The sequence below is a fragment of the Apteryx mantelli genome, chromosome 4 (genome assembly GCF_036417845.1).
Source record: "Apteryx mantelli isolate bAptMan1 chromosome 4, bAptMan1.hap1, whole genome shotgun sequence".
In the NCBI taxonomy this organism is placed as follows: Eukaryota; Metazoa; Chordata; class Aves; order Apterygiformes; family Apterygidae; genus Apteryx; species Apteryx mantelli.
In genome coordinates this window covers 41,846,891-41,864,009 of record NC_089981.1, presented here as the reverse complement: position 1 = coordinate 41,864,009, position 17,119 = coordinate 41,846,891, and the positions used below count along the sequence as shown (strand labels likewise).

The window sequence follows — 17,119 nt, the reverse complement described above, 5'->3', positions numbered from 1 at the left end:
ACTGAAAGGCTTAGTCGTGTTTTTATGATTTCTACACACACACGCACGCACGCACACACATGCACATGCACACACAAAGGTATCAAAAGCTACATATATACATTCCTTAATGCAGTAGTGGCATCTTTCTGTGTATTAGCACACAGTATATGTGTAAAGCTAGCTCTCCAAATACCATTATTTAACCAAATGACTGTCATTTTTATTCCACCCAATCCTAGGTGATTACTTCTGACTCAAACACCTACAACTGTTGTAATGGATATGGCTAAAAAATGAAGACAATAGAAACTGCTGGTGTGAAAAGGTCAGCATGAAAACTTTATCAGCACTGGGGCTCAGCGCTGAGAACTGCTGGTGACCTGATTCCAGTTAGAGGTTAGCAAAAATCTTCTGCTTTGAAACAGAGAAAAAATGCAATTTGAAAACTTTGATGAAGCTGTCAGACTCTGAAAGTCAGAGACTACCCTGGGGACAAAGATAATATTACTGAGTAGAACAAGCCCTCTTCAGTAAAGAAAGAATTCATTCTCTTAGAGGTGTAGGCGGGGGATAAAAAGTCTTTTAAGTGATTTTCTGATGGAATTATGCTTGCAGAGGTTTTCTCTTTCTTTCTGTCTTTTAAAATATACACGTAGCGATGACATCATCAAGATGACAATTCCATAATGAACTTTTCAACTATGTCTTGTTCTCAGCTAAAGAAGGGCAAAACCCTGTTGCTTAACTTCAGTTTTAACTTGTTAGGGTAGTAATTTTAGATGTTATTTGAATGTACTAATTTTTCTCCTTTGGAGAGTCTGAAGGAGTAAAAAAGGAGATATGCAGAGCAGCTACAGAGAGATGGTAGATAAGCAGAACAGAGAGAAAATTCTAAAGTTTATCGGTCATAGAAAATAAGTCTGGAAGAAACTTTGGGAGATCATCTAGCTCAGTTCATCTTTCTTCCTCTAACCTTGACAGATAAGAAGCCTAACATATGAAGCCTAACATTATCTTTTCTTTGATGGTGCTAGGCAGTGTTTCCTTCCCTTTCCTTTTCCCCAATTGCAGGAGCTGTCACAGAACCACCACACCATCTCTGATACCTACATTTCGTGAATATTTCTAATCTTGATATGTACTTAGTGTACATATCTGAAATTCATCTGTATGCTAACAACTTGTAAGAAATAAGCCAAACCCAGAATCTTGTTCTCAGTGCCCCAAACTGCAGTGACTCAGATAAACTGAGGCAACGTATCAGCTTCTTCTAGACTGAACATATTTGTTGCTATTAAGGAGTTGCTCAGAGGCCTGATGGGACAGACATTTATTATTGTGGAAATACTGAAGAACAGGTCTGAGCAAATTTCTTGCCAAAAGTTTAAGTAAAAACAAATGAACTTCCAGGTTTACTAAAATACACTTTTTGCTGACTTACTTATATTTTTTTCCTGAAAAAAGAAAGTGAAAAAGCAACTCCTCTATTCTTCTAGCAGAAAGAAAATCTTGTGAGCAATAGGTTGTTAACACTCATTTTTCCATTACCTGATATCCGCTTTGTATTCCAGAAATCAAACATTTATTAATTATATTTGTCAATTATATTAAAAATACCTAACATCATTAGATCTAGTATCAAGTTTTACAGATCACAACTGAAAAAGAAACCCATAAACAAAATGATAGACTTTCAAATTACAGTAAGTGTTTTCTTGAAATAGGCTTCAAAACAAGGCAACTCAAGAGCAAAGCTATCATTCATTTCTTAATGCTCAGTGGTGCCTGCATTTGATTGCTGTACGTCTAACTTATCAAAAACCTGCATCTAGAGCATGTAGGCTGTGGGCTAAAAAGCTGTAGTTACCAGTGGGCCAAGCCTTGTAATTCTTTCATTTTTTACTCAAAATTTTCACAGGATCCCCTCTGTCCCCCTCTGAAGTTCAAGTAGGACATTGGCCTGGCATACGGTGGACTATACAGCTGCATACATTATTTAAAGTATTAGGAAAAGCAATTTTTGATCTAGATTCAGTAAAGAGATTCAGGAATTGTATTCTACCTTACTATGGTTCTGGTCTTGCCAGATAGTTTCACCCTCAGAGCTTTAAGGGAGAAAACTGAAGCTCATGAGCAGACTGAGTTCACTAGGCCTGTTGTCTCCTATATTGCCATACCATGATGGGGTATGGCTTTTAGAAACAGTGATTCAGAAATATAGTATGTGTCAGTGGTTTGGGGCCTGAATTAGGCCTATGCTTCCAATGCACATTAACAGCATGCCAATTCTTCTTTTCACGGAGAGTATTTGGGTTATGTTGGGACCATTACCTAGGTGAGATAGCCAACAGTTGCTGTGAAGTCATGATAAGGTAACTTTTTTTTTTTCTTTTTTTAATTTGCATAATATGTTCAGTTATTCAATATACACTAACAGGGTAAATCTCAATTTATTACACTTGATATAGTACTGCAAAGAAAATAATCTCTTTATATTAAAATTGATATGCAAAGAGCCTTGATTGCACATAAGAAATCATATATTTAAGTGCTTTAAAAGATTCTACAACAGATGCCTGTGGTTTGAGCAACTTTTGTTGCCAAGGTAACTGTATGCAATAGTTTCATTAAGTTTTTTGTTGCTCTCTTTTTTTTGCGTGAGAAAATTAAATCAATAAGAATGTTTACTTAATGACTAAGTAACAGAAGACATTTTATTTTATTTTTTGATCTTTTCAGATGACAAATAAAATTTAAATGTAAGCTGAAAGTTTTTACTTTCATTCAAAATGTCATACAATTAAATGAGCAGAAAGCCTAATTAACTATTTCTGTCTGGATGATAATCAAACAATTTGGTAGAGCTAACCTCACAGCTGAAATAAAGTAAACAGAATTAGTAATATAACAGTGTGTGCAGCTGTTTTACCCACTATTTCATTACCTGTTGCATTATTATGGTGTTAGACCTGGTATATTAGCCAAATTATGTAGGCATCAAAGAAATGTTTACAAACCAATAGAACTTGTATGTTCTGCATGAGTGAAGACTACAGTCTTTTCTATGAATAAATCACAGCAAGCAAATATAAATAATTACCAGAATAAGCATCCTTGAAAAATTATCATTCGTTTTCTCACTGGAAGCTGACATAAAGCACACAATTTGTGTTCTAGATGTCATTTAAAATCTGTTTAAGAACTTGAGTTACCTTCAGATAGTCCAATATACACACATACATTTGATAATATATGCCAGCTAGGAAAAGATTATGGGACTTTTTCAGTTCAAGAAACACCAGATGACTAATTCCCATCAGCTTTGACAAGAACAGTGAGGTGATATGTATATGAGAAACTAAATACAATGGCAACATATCTGACTCCTCAGCTGAAACATCTGGAGAAAAGAAAAGGAAGAGCCACCAAATTGACCACACTCTGGCTGGTTACAACCAAATTTTTATCATTTTTGCTTCTCATATTTCTTTGGGAGATCTGAGTATTAAAAAAAAAAAAAAACTTAAAGACTTAAGCCCTACCTAATTATTTTCTTTATATCTGAATTTTTGCACCTCCCTACTTCACTCCATTGACCAAAGTCCTACCTCTTTCAAGCCCATTCATGTTGTCCTTTTTTATGGACTATCCTCACTGAATAGGAGCCTAAAAGCCCTGCACTAAACTCCTTGATCTTTGAGGAAGAAGTTAACTTCTGTTACAACATCCCCTAGCAATACTCAGCACCTAACAGGCAAGCAGGTGGCAGGCAGAGATAACTGACCTTTCCAGTTTAACTCAGACCCCTCTGATGGCAAACTTATGTGGTTCTGCTCTTCCAGTGCATCCCAAGTATTTGTCACAGAGACTGGCCCAAATTTCTTTGGAGCCTGATGAAGGCAGGAACACGGACTGGAATCAGCAGGTTCTACAACAATAGTTGAGCAATATAATATGAAAGCAAACTACTTGTCTTTTCACACAACATCCACTTCTAATACATAATACCATTTTATTTGAACACTGGACGCTACCCTTGTTCTCTAAAGTGAATTAATATTAATGTGACAGACAAGCAGGCCATTAGTAATTTGGCATTTGGCACTTCAGACACTGAATCTGAATGAAACATGATTTATACACTCCAACCTGCCATGTTCATTCCACCACTTGTGCCCTGAATGTGAAGACAAGGGTGAGTCAGTGCTTGTCCGCTCTGGGTCCATAGCATTCATGTTGCTGGTTCTTCCCAATGGAGAGAAAAAGATGTATGTAACAGCATGGAGTGCAATGACAGCAAGAAATTGTGAAAATTTCAAGAGCAACTATATTCTTTCAAACCTGTTTCTCGACTTTTGACTTGGCACATACTTTAACCCCGGAATTTGAGAATGTCTTGGTAATTATACAGAGCTAAGACATGCATATAGGTCATTGCTAATTTCTGAAAAGTCATAGACAATATACTTAACACTGATAAAAAATTGTTAAGAGCTAATTGATATTTAAATGTGATTTTAATTCTGTTTAGCTGGAATTGGTGAGACCTTTACCTGAGTTTAAACAATTCATACAAGACGAAGGATATAACTGTGGCCTGGAAAGAAGGAAAAAGAAAAACAAAATCTTGATAAGACTCTGAAGACCAAGATAGAAGATTTAGGGGGACAGAAGAAAATATTCCTAGAAGAACAGGGATAAAAGAAAGTAGAAACTGCCCCCCATTTTTGGCTTCCCTCCTTTTCCAGATCTGGGCGTCCTGAGACACTGCTTATAGATGTACTGTGCTCATAATGCCCCAGGTGCCATCCATGCCTTCTGCCCTTCCTTCTTGTGTTTTTACACCCCACTATTCCAGTTTGTTCTCTATTCATGCTGTTCCTAATGTTCATAGTACAGATCTCCAGGCTAATAGGAGCTGAAAGGTTAAAATGCATACTCAAGTTGAAATTCGACACCTTGTTATTTTAAAGGGGCTCTGATCACCCAGTAAGGTAGGGAAGCATCTCTACATTTACTCGTCAAGTACCCACTAAGTTCTGTACAATTCACGAATCAGATTCAGTGGGCACTCACATGCACTGGGGATTTGCCAGCAGTCCAGAAAAGGCAGAGCAGAACAAAACCTCAAACATGTCAAGCTGCAGCGAAGAAATGAAGAATTCTGTCCTGTTCAAAAGCAGAAGCTGTGTAACAGGAAATGGTAGCTTGTAATACTTTGTTGTAATAGTACCTAAAAATGCCTCATTTGCTCTCATCTGAGAAAGTATTCATGTTATAATCTGAAAGCACTGTGGCCAGCTAGAGAAAGAAAAGAAAAACTCCTAAGTAACAGTTTTACCATTATGTTGGAACAGGAAAATAAGACACTTGCTTTTCTTTCTGATAAGGTATGTTGATAACTGAATGCAATATGAAATGCATCATAATCTATAATTTTTTAGATTTTGTAGTGCAATACCTGAACTACAGAACTGCACTATGACCTAGAGCTTTTTATTCAAGTTTTAAAAGGCAGAAATAAAAGTATAACTACTTTCACCCTGGTAGAATCTGAACTATCTGTCTTAGGCTACATTGGATACTAATTAATTATTCTTTTTCTGTAGGAAAAAGAGTCAGTTCCCTGGTAAAACTTGTCTACATTTTTATCACTTTCTCTGCCTTTTATTTCAAGTGAAGAATAACCTTTGCAGTCTTAGCATTAAGTAACTCATTTATCTGAACTTCTTCAGCTTAGAGGATGGATTGAAAGCCTCTCTAAGAGCCAATCTCTATGCAAAGTCAGCAACATTTCATGATACTCATTTGGTGAGAAAGAATCCATGTGCAACCTTTGTCTAAACATTTTGGGTTATCAAAGACACCAGTAGTAGTAGTAACAGTGGTACTGGCAAGACAACAAATGAATTAGACTTTTTCAATCTCTGCATTAATTTCGGATTTGAATCAGTTTGATAATAAATCCCTTTTTACCAAACCAATTGTCTGCACCTAGCGTAAGGGTTAATTATGGATCCATTTTATAGACCCTAAAAAAGCAGTATCATTCATCTGCTTCTTGAAATAGCAGAGCATATGATTTATTCAGTGCAAAAATGAAAATCAAGCATTAGCACATGCCAAATGATAGAGAACTATATAATGCATAGTCTTATTTTACATGTACTTCAGTATGCTCTGCAAAGGTCAAAAGCCTTATTAGTCCTCTTTCATGGATGGTTCTGTCCTTTCTTATCACATTTAGATTCTTTTTCAGCTGAAGCTGTGGTTACTTGTGATGAAACCCACCTACTTGAGACATCTATTTTAGGAAGAGATGAATCACTTCTTGTTGTGCCTCTTTTTCCGTTGACTATGGATGAAGCGTAAGGGAGTAGACATCTAAAAATAAGATATCTAATCTAAGCTAAAGTTAGGCAAGAGGAATCCTAGGATAGATGGCTAAATAAGTATTGTTATTTAGTTCTTAAAAAAAGAAGCTACACTGGAAAAATCTGAGATTCAAAGACGTGTTTTTAAAATAAGTATCTCAGTGGATATTAAACATCTAAATACCTTTAAAAAAAGGATCTTGCATGTCAAAGGCAGAAGAAAAACTGCAAGAGTGTATCCAAAGCAGATGCTTGTGACACCTATAAATTATGAGTGTGCTAAGCAGTATGTAATTAGTGTGCCTTGAACCCAAATATAAGTGTACAAAAATAGTGTTACTAACAACAGTATATAACTATTTTGTAACGTTGTGATGGCATAGCCAGACACATTGTATAAGCATTTCACATAAGTGTGAGCAATGTGACCACCAAAAGGGCAAAGGAAGACAGATGTATTTGTGCATAGGAGGCAGCCAAGTAACAAAAGTTGCTAGACAAAGGAGGTTACAGACTATTTCAGTTAGTGAAGTAAACTTCAGCTTTGAAGCTCCCAGACCTTGTACACATAATCAAATTGGAGCAAGATTAACTTAGATCTTCATTCGTACAAGTACTGAATGCTATATGGAAGGGCTTGAAGAGCAAATCTTTTAAGGAGCCTCTGGCTGTACCCATAAGAGTAAAAGCTATTTCACACAATGCTTCCAAAAATCCCATCTGTCCCTGAGCTGATACTCTTCTCTGTGCAAATTGTCTGCCACTCTTCTAATAAAGTATACCTATGCTTTTTTTACATTGTGAACTTGGAAAAACACATTTCCAAACATAATCCAAACACATCTCCATGCATGTTGCATGACAAACTTAGCAGAGTCTAAGTTTAAAGTAACAGTAAACCATGGTCATAAGGAAGCATGTGATAAAATGTGTTTGGCAGTCATTCTGTTCAGTAAAAGTCAATGATACACACAAATACATATATGTATTTTGTGGGAGGACAAACAGGCACAAAATGTTGTGCATTCTAGTTTTATACAGCTTTCTAACAACCATTCTAAAGCGACTGATGACTTATTTAAGAAGCTGAACATACAACTTCCCACTATGCTCAGTGGTTCAGACCTTGGCTATTGAATTGTGTCTTAAAATACTAATCAGTTTAAAAATGTGTGAGGCTTTATTAAACACATTTTTCAAACAGTTGCAGCTGTAGAGGGAGAGCATCCCATATCCCTTGTGTTTACAAAACAGCCACTTTACTATTTATTGGCCTTCACACTTTGTGATCATTCATGGCTGCTAACACAGAGAGGCATGAAACAGTAATCTTCCTTACCAAGTACAGTTGTCACTAATAGGAATAAAGGCTCTTCATTTACTCAAAGGTAGCCTTTGTTAAAGAAATCTGTCTGCAACACGATGACCTAGACAATGTGTAGCTAAAGAATTACTTGTTCACAAATTTTTCTATCTTTCCTATTATCATCATCACACCGCAGAATAGAAAAAGACTACAAATCTTTTTGCACTTCTCTGAATTTGGTAGGACCTATTGTTTTGGTTAACTGTGCTACTCCAAGGAAGAATATATCCATTTGCCATTCCTGAAGAGCCAAATGCCACTAAGAATGAGGTAGAAAGACCTGGAAAAAAGTACACCTCTTGGTTACACTCACATTAATGGTCCAGCACAAAAATAAGAACACCTGATTAATGAAGTTAAGTTGAGTAAATAGGAAGCAGGGAACAAATATCTGGATGGCATTCTTGCTGCACTTGAATGTAAGTTAGGAAATGTGTATCAGTAAGGCAATTAGATATCACTGTGATGGTAGTGTTTAGAAGACCGATAAATCATGCAAGCATTAAAATTTAAAGCAAAATTTTACTAGATGCATTCATCACAGAACAATCATGTCCTAAATTAGCTGTGATCTGATAGTTACTTCTCATGGCTGTGGTCCTTAATGGTTCACACCTTGATGGTCATCACATTGCTCACATACTTATGTAAAATGCTTAGACATTGTGTCTGGCTATGGTATCACAGTGTTACAAAATACATACTATTGTTAGCAATACTATTTTAGTATCTTTATATTTGGGTTCAAGGCACACTAATATTAATTGTATCTTGCATAGTGCAGTGGTAACTTATAGGTGCCACAGGCCTCTGCTTTGGCTACACAACAATTTAAACAGATTGTGCAGACTCAGATAAGAACAGAATCCATCCCTGAAGCTTGTGAAGTACAAAAGCAGTTCAGTTAACTCTGAAAAACTGTACTTTCTGGTAATAGCAAGAGCTTGGTTTGCCACTCACTGTGGTAAATTCTGAGGGTTTAACACTGATGATATTTTTGCCCTATAGCTAGCTGCCACCTCGGTATGGTAAATGTAAAACAGCAGTTTTATCGCCTTGCAGTAACAGTCCTATGTTCACAACCAGTGTTATAACCACAAAAATACAAAGGTACCACTTTAACTCATATATCACCAGAATCAACCTTCCATTAAGATTTTTTTCCAATAAATATGTAGGAATTATGTTCTGCACAGTGAGCAAGGTTGCTCTGCAATTTATTTTTCTGAGTTATCACTTCTGGTAGAGATACTGCTTCAGTGTTATGAACTCAGCTGTGGGTTTTACACAGAATCCTATAGAAAAGCAGTTCCCTGAGCCACAAGAGGGAGACTAGAGCAGATGTATTCCTCATTCCTATGTTAATTGCTCCATTCTAGGGGGCTGGTACAGACAGAAATTTGGTGCTGACTTCAGTCTTTCTTTACATATCAGAACTAAGTGATTCTTCTTAGAGTTGCCCTCAGGAACTGCATATATGAATAGCGCAGATTGGCTGTTAAATACTGCTTAGAAATCTTTTTCTCTAGGCCTGGAATAAACACCAAGCTTCATATCTGTTAGTTTCTTTGTTCAAGAACATATCTAAATATGACTAGAGCATAGTTCTTCAGTCTTTCTAAAAACAGATTGTCCCTTGGCAAGAAGGCAAGCAAATCTTTAGTCAGCAAAGCAACAGGCCTGCCTAAGAAGGGGTATGGTGGCCCGTCCTACCATGTACAGCCCTCACGTCATTGACGAGATCTAGATAGTAGCATTTCTCATTAGATGTGGGCCAGTAAGTATTACGGGGAGAGTAACAGAAGACTGAGGAAGAACAGTAAAACAACTATATTCTGAGGTCTGCAGATTTAAAGTTCCATTGCTGTTGATCCTGATCTTCCAACTCCAGAGTCATCTTTCCATTTTAATTCTACATTCAAGCTTTGCTGCCCTTAGGGATCTCCTATAAGATGAGCACTCTGTGGCATTATGGTGTATAAAAGTATCTACATATCTTGACGAGGTAATAATAATTGTTAGCCTGGGAAGCTGATGTGCCTGGAGTAATTCTGGAGCTAGAGAAGAGACAGGTTCCTAGTCAGGCTGTTCCTGACTAGGAGTTTTAAGAACTTGCTTAAGTACTTGCACTCTGAATGAAGTATACTCTGAATTGATTCCTGAAAGAGTTGACTCCTAGACTAATGAGGAATTCTGGAAAAACTGTATCACTAGACTAAATTTCCCCTTTATGCTTATCACCACTTGTGTCACGTCAAATAAATTCATCTCTCTACCCACTGTTCAAGACGCTGGAAGGGTATGGTCTGCAACAAAAGCCAGCTGCACTTTTGAAGACTAACATTAAGTTTTTCATAAACAGTAATCTTCTTAAATTCAGTCCTGCAGTAGAAATGGATCAGACCTCAGTCAGAGTTTTCTCAAACTCAGTTTGGCTCTGCCAGGGTCCAAAAATACGCTGATCCAGTAGCAAGCCTGAGATCAGACTTTTTCCACAGCATTCATAGTAATGCTTATAGGACTCATTGTCTGAAACACAAATTTGTTGGAGAACATCCCTGCCAAAATACAGAAAAGAAACAGCCTCTCCAACCCAAAATGTCATTCAAAGCATTCTAAATTTAAATTGATTTACATTCAAAGTACTGGAAAATATAATATTTTTCTTCCTGCAGTCAGTAATTCTTCTTGTCCCAGTAAATCAAACTGAGTTGGAATGGGACACTTGATTACCTCAGTACAACACGGCAACTTTAAAGAATGGGTGTGCCAAGCTATTATTCATGTAGCTTTTTTTTTTTTTTTTTTTGGTCCAGTCCAGACTGGAAACATCTGTTCATCAAAGAAAAAAATTCCAGAGTTCCAGAGGCTCATAGTCAGCTTTTTTTTTTTTTTTTTTTTTTTTTTTTTTTTTTTTGAGAGACATTCTTGTATATATGTAAAGCTTGCTAGTTTGGCAGTGGTACAATATGTGCTCTTATGATATACAGAGGAAATCTGCCTGTTTGTCTCAGTGTTTATATTTATATAGTCACTGCTCAGCCCTAAAGCTGTTCTTTGAGCTCATTCGAGACCTCCAGCTAAAATAAATGTCACACACTGGTGAAATATTATAAAAATAATTCTGTTTATTTACAAATATGACAACAAGCTGGTAACTTACCGAGATTCTCCTAAGGATTTTCAATCTTTTCGGAGATATGTTCCAGCTAGAATATTTCCACTCTCCCTGAATATCATATTCTAAATTCAGCTATTAACCACTTGCCAATAGAAGTGTCCAGTCTTAGTAGTTCCATATTATGGTGGATATAAAGGACATTATCAAATATTGGGAAAATATTTTTTACTAAAGACAAAATATCTCTATCCATTTTCACTCCTTGTGATCATATTTGGCAGCAAATCTTATCCCACCTTCCAGAGAGCAGTGCGATTTAAGCAGAATGAGGAGATGAGAAGAAAACTGGAGAATGAGCTTTAAAATTAAGTAGGCTATGTTAAAACAACTATGATGACTTTGAAATGCAGGATATTTTTGCTAGTGGTGCTATTTTTATTATGTAGGAAAAACTTTGCACAAGTAACAAGAGCATCCCTCCCGACACACATACACACACACACACGCAAATTTTACCTTTCAAAAAAGCTTTCTGGGCACTGTAGAGACTCTGCTTTAGCTGCATAGCAAATATTACTGGTAAAGTAGGACCCAAACTCAAGCTGGAGTTTTCCTATTGGCACCATTTTCTAATAGAAAATGTCTTTCATCAAAGGGAAAAAAATAATTATAATTATAATTATATTATTATAATATTATATATTATAATTATATAATATATAACATATAATATGTATATATAAAGTATATTCAAATTCTTCAAATCATACAGAGAATATATCAAGGGATTAGAAAATATGTTCAGTATGAAAACTCTCCAGGAGTTCAAAACATTTGGCCTTGAAGAAAGAGTGTGGGGTATCTGTTTTATTATCTGATTATAGAGTACTTGTATTCAGGAGACACATAAACCATTTAAGCTCTCTTTCCCTTTACAGCAAGATGGCAAAAGGCATAAGGCATTTTCTCAAAATTATAATGAAGGCAGTTCAATGGATATCAAGGAAGCTCTTTTCCTTCAAAAGGGATATTAGTATGCACAAGTCACAGAGGAACAGTGACCATGTTGCATCAGGTATTCTTATTTAGAACTAGCAATCAGGATTAATTTATGGAGGTGAGGAACATGTGTAATATCAGCCACACATTGAGCTCTTTTTAGTGTTATGAATAAGGACTTTATACTGCAGTGCCCAATAATATTAGTAAAGCTATTTGATGAAATGCAAGAATTTCTACTTAATGTCATGGGGTTTTATTAGAATGGATACAAGTTTCTCCTCTCCTTTTCTCTTTAATGAAGTCATCATCATGATACCTGACAGCCATACTAAAAAACACAAAAGTCAGAGATGAGAAAAATCCTGAAGTTCAGCCTAGCATCCCTCAATTTTTCTTCTGGCACTAGCTGATGGCTTGAAGATGTCAAGGACTAAGGATGTAGCAGACTGATTAAGACTTGCTGGTTTTAGTTCATCAATGCTCTCCTTTCTTTTGAACCACAGAGGGGAGATTTAAACGGACAGCACAAGGTCATATGGAAGAGGAAGAGAAGGACAGAGGAAAATTTACAGCAAAGGAAGAGGCACAATCCGTATCGACAGCTGTTGATAGCTCTTCATCTCCACAGGTATCTGTAGCTTTCCCTCTCCACCTGATTTTGCTCTTGGGACACACCAACGACTATTAACATTGACCGTTCTTAATATCAAGTTGCCTCATTGATTATCAATTTCCAGGCATATTGCTAGGGAACCACATCTATAGATATCGATTCCTATCAATAGACATCAAGATCTCTTGATCTTGGTGTCATCAATGCCTGTAGACTGCTTTGCCAATTGACAGGCACTGATATAGGAAAGTATCGATAGTTAGGAAAAACTATCGATAGCAATTCCTACCGATGGCCACCAATAACTCTCCATCTTGACTGGCATCCCTAGCTTCCCCTCTCAAACTGATCTTGCTCTTGGAATGCACTGATGACTGTCAACATTGACCATTCATAATATCAAGAGGCTTCAATGAGTATCGATTTCCAGACGTATAGCTAGGGAACCACAATAAAGATATCAACACCTATCAATAGGCACCAGGACCTCTCGATCTTGAGAGCCATCCACAAATTTCACTCTCGGACTGAGTTTGCTCTTGGTGGGCAACCATGACTATCGACATCGATACCTCTTCATCTCAACAAGCATCAATGCCTTTCAATTTCCATACCTATCGATAGGAATTGGTATCTATCGGTATTGATATTGATCCCTATCAATAGGCATTGACACTTCTTGATCTTGACAGGCATTCCTATTTTTCACTCTCACACTGAGTTTGCTCTCAGTAGCCATCCACAACTAATGACATCAATACCTCTTGATATCGACAGCCATCAACGCCTTTCAATTGCCTTACCTATCCATATTGATCCCTATCGATAGGCATCAATACCTCTCCATCTCCACAGGCATCTATAGCTTTCCCTCTCTGCCCAATCTTGCTCTCTGTAGATATCGACAACTATCAACATTGATTTCTCTCCATTTTGACAGGCATCAATGCCTATCAATTTCTATACCTACCTATAGGAGGACGGAGCTGTCTCCAGCCCCTGTGAAGGCAGTCAGGCAGCGCTGCCTGCTTATGTGAAGGAGCTTGGAGAGCACTTGTGCAGAGGTGTCGTGTGGCCAAGGAGGACCGCACGAGAGTGGGCAATGAGCCCAGCAGCATAGGTATTGCAATTGCACCAGCACCCAAAAACTTTGCAGGTTTGCCCTAACTTCTGCTGAAAGAATTGTTGTGTTATGAAGGCATTGGTCTCTGGTCTGTCATTAACCCAAGCACTGAACAAACTGAAAAGGGTATAAACTTGAGGGAGAAATCAAAGTGATTTTTCTGTCAGATTTGATTATGCCACTTTAAGGTATCTTCATACGCTGAAGGTTGCACAGAGGGAAGGATTTAGATGGAGTTAGACAGCTTCAACTTTTTCTATGTGGGACAAGGCACACTCTGTGTGCATGAATCATATGGGCATAATGGCCTCTACAGGACTGTTACAAAGTGATGTAACCTTTCTTCTGGTAAGATGCAGTCCAAAAGCCTCAAGATGGTGGATTTAGATATGATGGGCTCAGCTCTGATGCATTCAACAATTGCCATTCTGAGTAGTAATCTGTAAAATATTACATTAGTAGCTTATCTGAATATTGCTAGCCCTTAGAAATCAATTTTTTTCTTGTCTGTGCAATTTTTTTATATGACTTTTCTGCATCAGAAACACACAAAGAGAGAAGATAGATCCTGGGGAAACAAAAAAAAGATGTGAGCAGAAGAACTTTTTCTATATTATCAAATATTTAAACACTCCAATGGTACAATTACATTAAAGTCTGACTAAACAAACCAAAAGCTGCTTTCTAGGCAGGCAGAATTTTCTCTTTTAAGAGGATTTCAACTCCCTAATTGAATATCTTTGGCCTCGTTTAGATCAACGTTTTAACTCTTAGTAAGGAGCTTTGAGTGCTTTGTCCATGTTACAGTCTTCTAGCCAATTTGTGTCTAAACTGTACAATGTCCACTGATAATTGGTACTGTATTAAAAAGGAAAGAAGACAGCGTATCATAAATATCTCTTTTCTCTCCAGAACTGGAAACCTGAGGGTAGTAGCAGCTCAGTAGTCCTTTTTCTTCATATAAAAAGGCACATTCTTTTCCTATTGTCTGACAAATAATAACATCTAAAATAAAATACTTAATATAGAAGAAAGACAATGCATTTAATTTGCTTTAATATTTAATTTTTCCATAGAATGACTGAATAATTTAACTCTTCTGCTGTGGTATAGACTGTTGTGTGCTGAAAGGAGAAAGAATTAAGCCTTTTAACTATACTAGAGTATGGAAAGTCCATTTTCAGTTCCAAATCAGGAAAACAATATTTCATGGGTGCCAGAGGTACTGAAGAAAAGCAGATTTCCTGGAATCTGCCCACACATTGGCTAAAATATCAGGTTTTCAGCTACATTAAATTATTGGTGTTAGAGTAGCTTGCAGGGAAATAAAAGAACAATAGCACTTATCTATACTTGTAAGCTTCAAACTGAATTTACTAAGGTGGTAGAAAAAGTCATCAGCACAATGAGACGGAGTTAAAAATGTAAGGGTAAGTGATGGTCCCAATGCCTTGTTAAAGAAGTTTCAATGTCTTGTTCTTGTTAGGGCAGTTTTTCAGCTCTGTGGTTAAAATTCTTGATTTTATACACGAGATCAGATCTCTAACTGTCTTTCTGGTCTTAAACCTGTCATTCTTTGGAGGCGTTCAGATCTATGTTAACAAGGAATGCAAAAGAAATACAACGTACTTTAAAGCATTGATGTTTATAATAAATGGATTCATTTATCATCTTGGTTATGTAAACTAAAATAACAGAGTCACAATTAAGTAGAATAACATTTTAATTTTTATTATTATGTCATTTTAAAATGTAAAAGCATTTGTAACAATTCTGTAATTTGGCAATTATATGAAAGAGATACATGGGGGAAAAGATATTAATATATCTGGATTCTATTTCTGGACCTGCCATTCCTCAACTGAATTTAAACACAAACAGTAGAATAAAGTAGAAAAGTTTATAGAAAAGTGCTAAGCAGAGGTATCTACAATGACGTGAAAGGCAAGAGATGTAATTAAAATGAAGGGGAAAAAAAAACCAAAACTTCTATTGACAGAGAAATAGTATTTCACACCTAAGTTTCAAAAAGTTATTTTATTTGAATTTCTAAACCCCCAAACTTTTTCAGCTCAGGGCTGCTGTTATGTCTTTACAGATAACCCCAATTGGGATTTACAAAGATTTATGAGAATTTCAAAGCCGAAATTAAAAATTTCATTTCAGAGCTGAGCCTGTAGATACAGAATTCCATAGGCTTGTCTGTACTCTCTGTACTTTTCTTGTATAATTCTGGGTAAGAACACAGTGGGGCAGATTTATGGTTCTCTAAGCCTCAGAATATGCTTTGGTCTTATGGTTAAGGAGTCAGACTGATGCTCCTACAAGTTACTACAGCATTTCCTTTTAATTGAAACAGGCCCTGCTGAAAAGAGAACCACATGAAACAGGCTGGAGTGGTGCAAGGTAATCAGAAGCCTGCAGAAATACAGAATTTTTGAAGAGATTCACTGTTATTTCCTCAACTACTTTAAAAATAAACAAGTGTACTAAGAATTAACATGTGTAAGATACTACATTAAAGTGGGATTGACTCATTTAGAAGCTGTAATACAGCAGGGAAGCAGTCTGCAGCCAACAAAGGGCTGCACAGTGGGAGGCTTATCCCAGCAAACAACAATTCACACCTGTTAATTACCCTGAATAGGCTTGCACACAATGCTAGGCATGGCATTTATCCATTGTTTAGAAGCAATACTAATGTAATCTCTTACGTTATTGTTATAAGTTAAATGAGAGGCTTAACATGAATCATTTTCTTGCAAATCATCAATTAACTCATCATAGCATTTGCCAGAGGACCCATAAAGTTCCAGTGCATCCTAAAGCTATGTAAATAACTCCTATTTCAGTTTTGCAGACAATTATGGCAAGGTAGTTGTTTGTGGTGGAATTATACCAAATCGATATTTTGGTGAAATTTCTATTTAAATCATAATTTGTTATTTAAAATCTAAAACACGTCTGTTTCAAGAATTAAAACCCACAAAAACCCTCTCACAAAAGTTTCACTTACAATTCCAACACAATTAGAAAGCATGTCAATCAAAATTGAAGATTTAAAAACAATATTTAAGTAATTTGAAAGTCAGTCAAAATATAACCATTTAACATGACACACTTGAAACACTTAAGACTTTTACAATTTCATTCTGCTTTTCATGTTAACAGATGGGTGAACACAAATTGAAGACATGAAATATTTTGATAGTTCCTGTTTTATCAGAAATATTTGACTAAAAATACTTTTCCTACATGTATCCTTCTGTGTACCTAAAGCATATATTTAGGTACCATTAGAAGTTTTGTCCCTAATCTTAAAGTCTAGCACACTCACATTGCTAGCAGCTTCCAAGGGGGATTTCAGTACAGAAGGATTACAGGATGTTGCCCCATTGCTATGTCTATACTCGAAGAGTTTTGCCTGACTACACACCTAGGCCATTTACACATTAAAAAAGTTGACTATAATAATCTTATTAAGAAACTCATTAGCTTAGAATATAAGTCATTGAGGAGAAAACACTCCCAAAGGGGT

General features: G+C 36.5%; 1 long non-coding RNA gene across 1 annotated transcript; it reads left to right on the top strand.

Moving 5' to 3' along the window:
- Window positions 1-315: 315 nt before the first annotated feature.
- LOC106498207 (uncharacterized) lies at window positions 316-16,460 on the top strand. The gene is made up of 3 exons (XR_001294919.2): window positions 316-378; window positions 12,349-12,473; window positions 15,941-16,460. It is a non-coding gene; the product is annotated as an uncharacterized lncRNA (long non-coding RNA).
- Window positions 16,461-17,119: the final 659 nt, after the last annotated feature.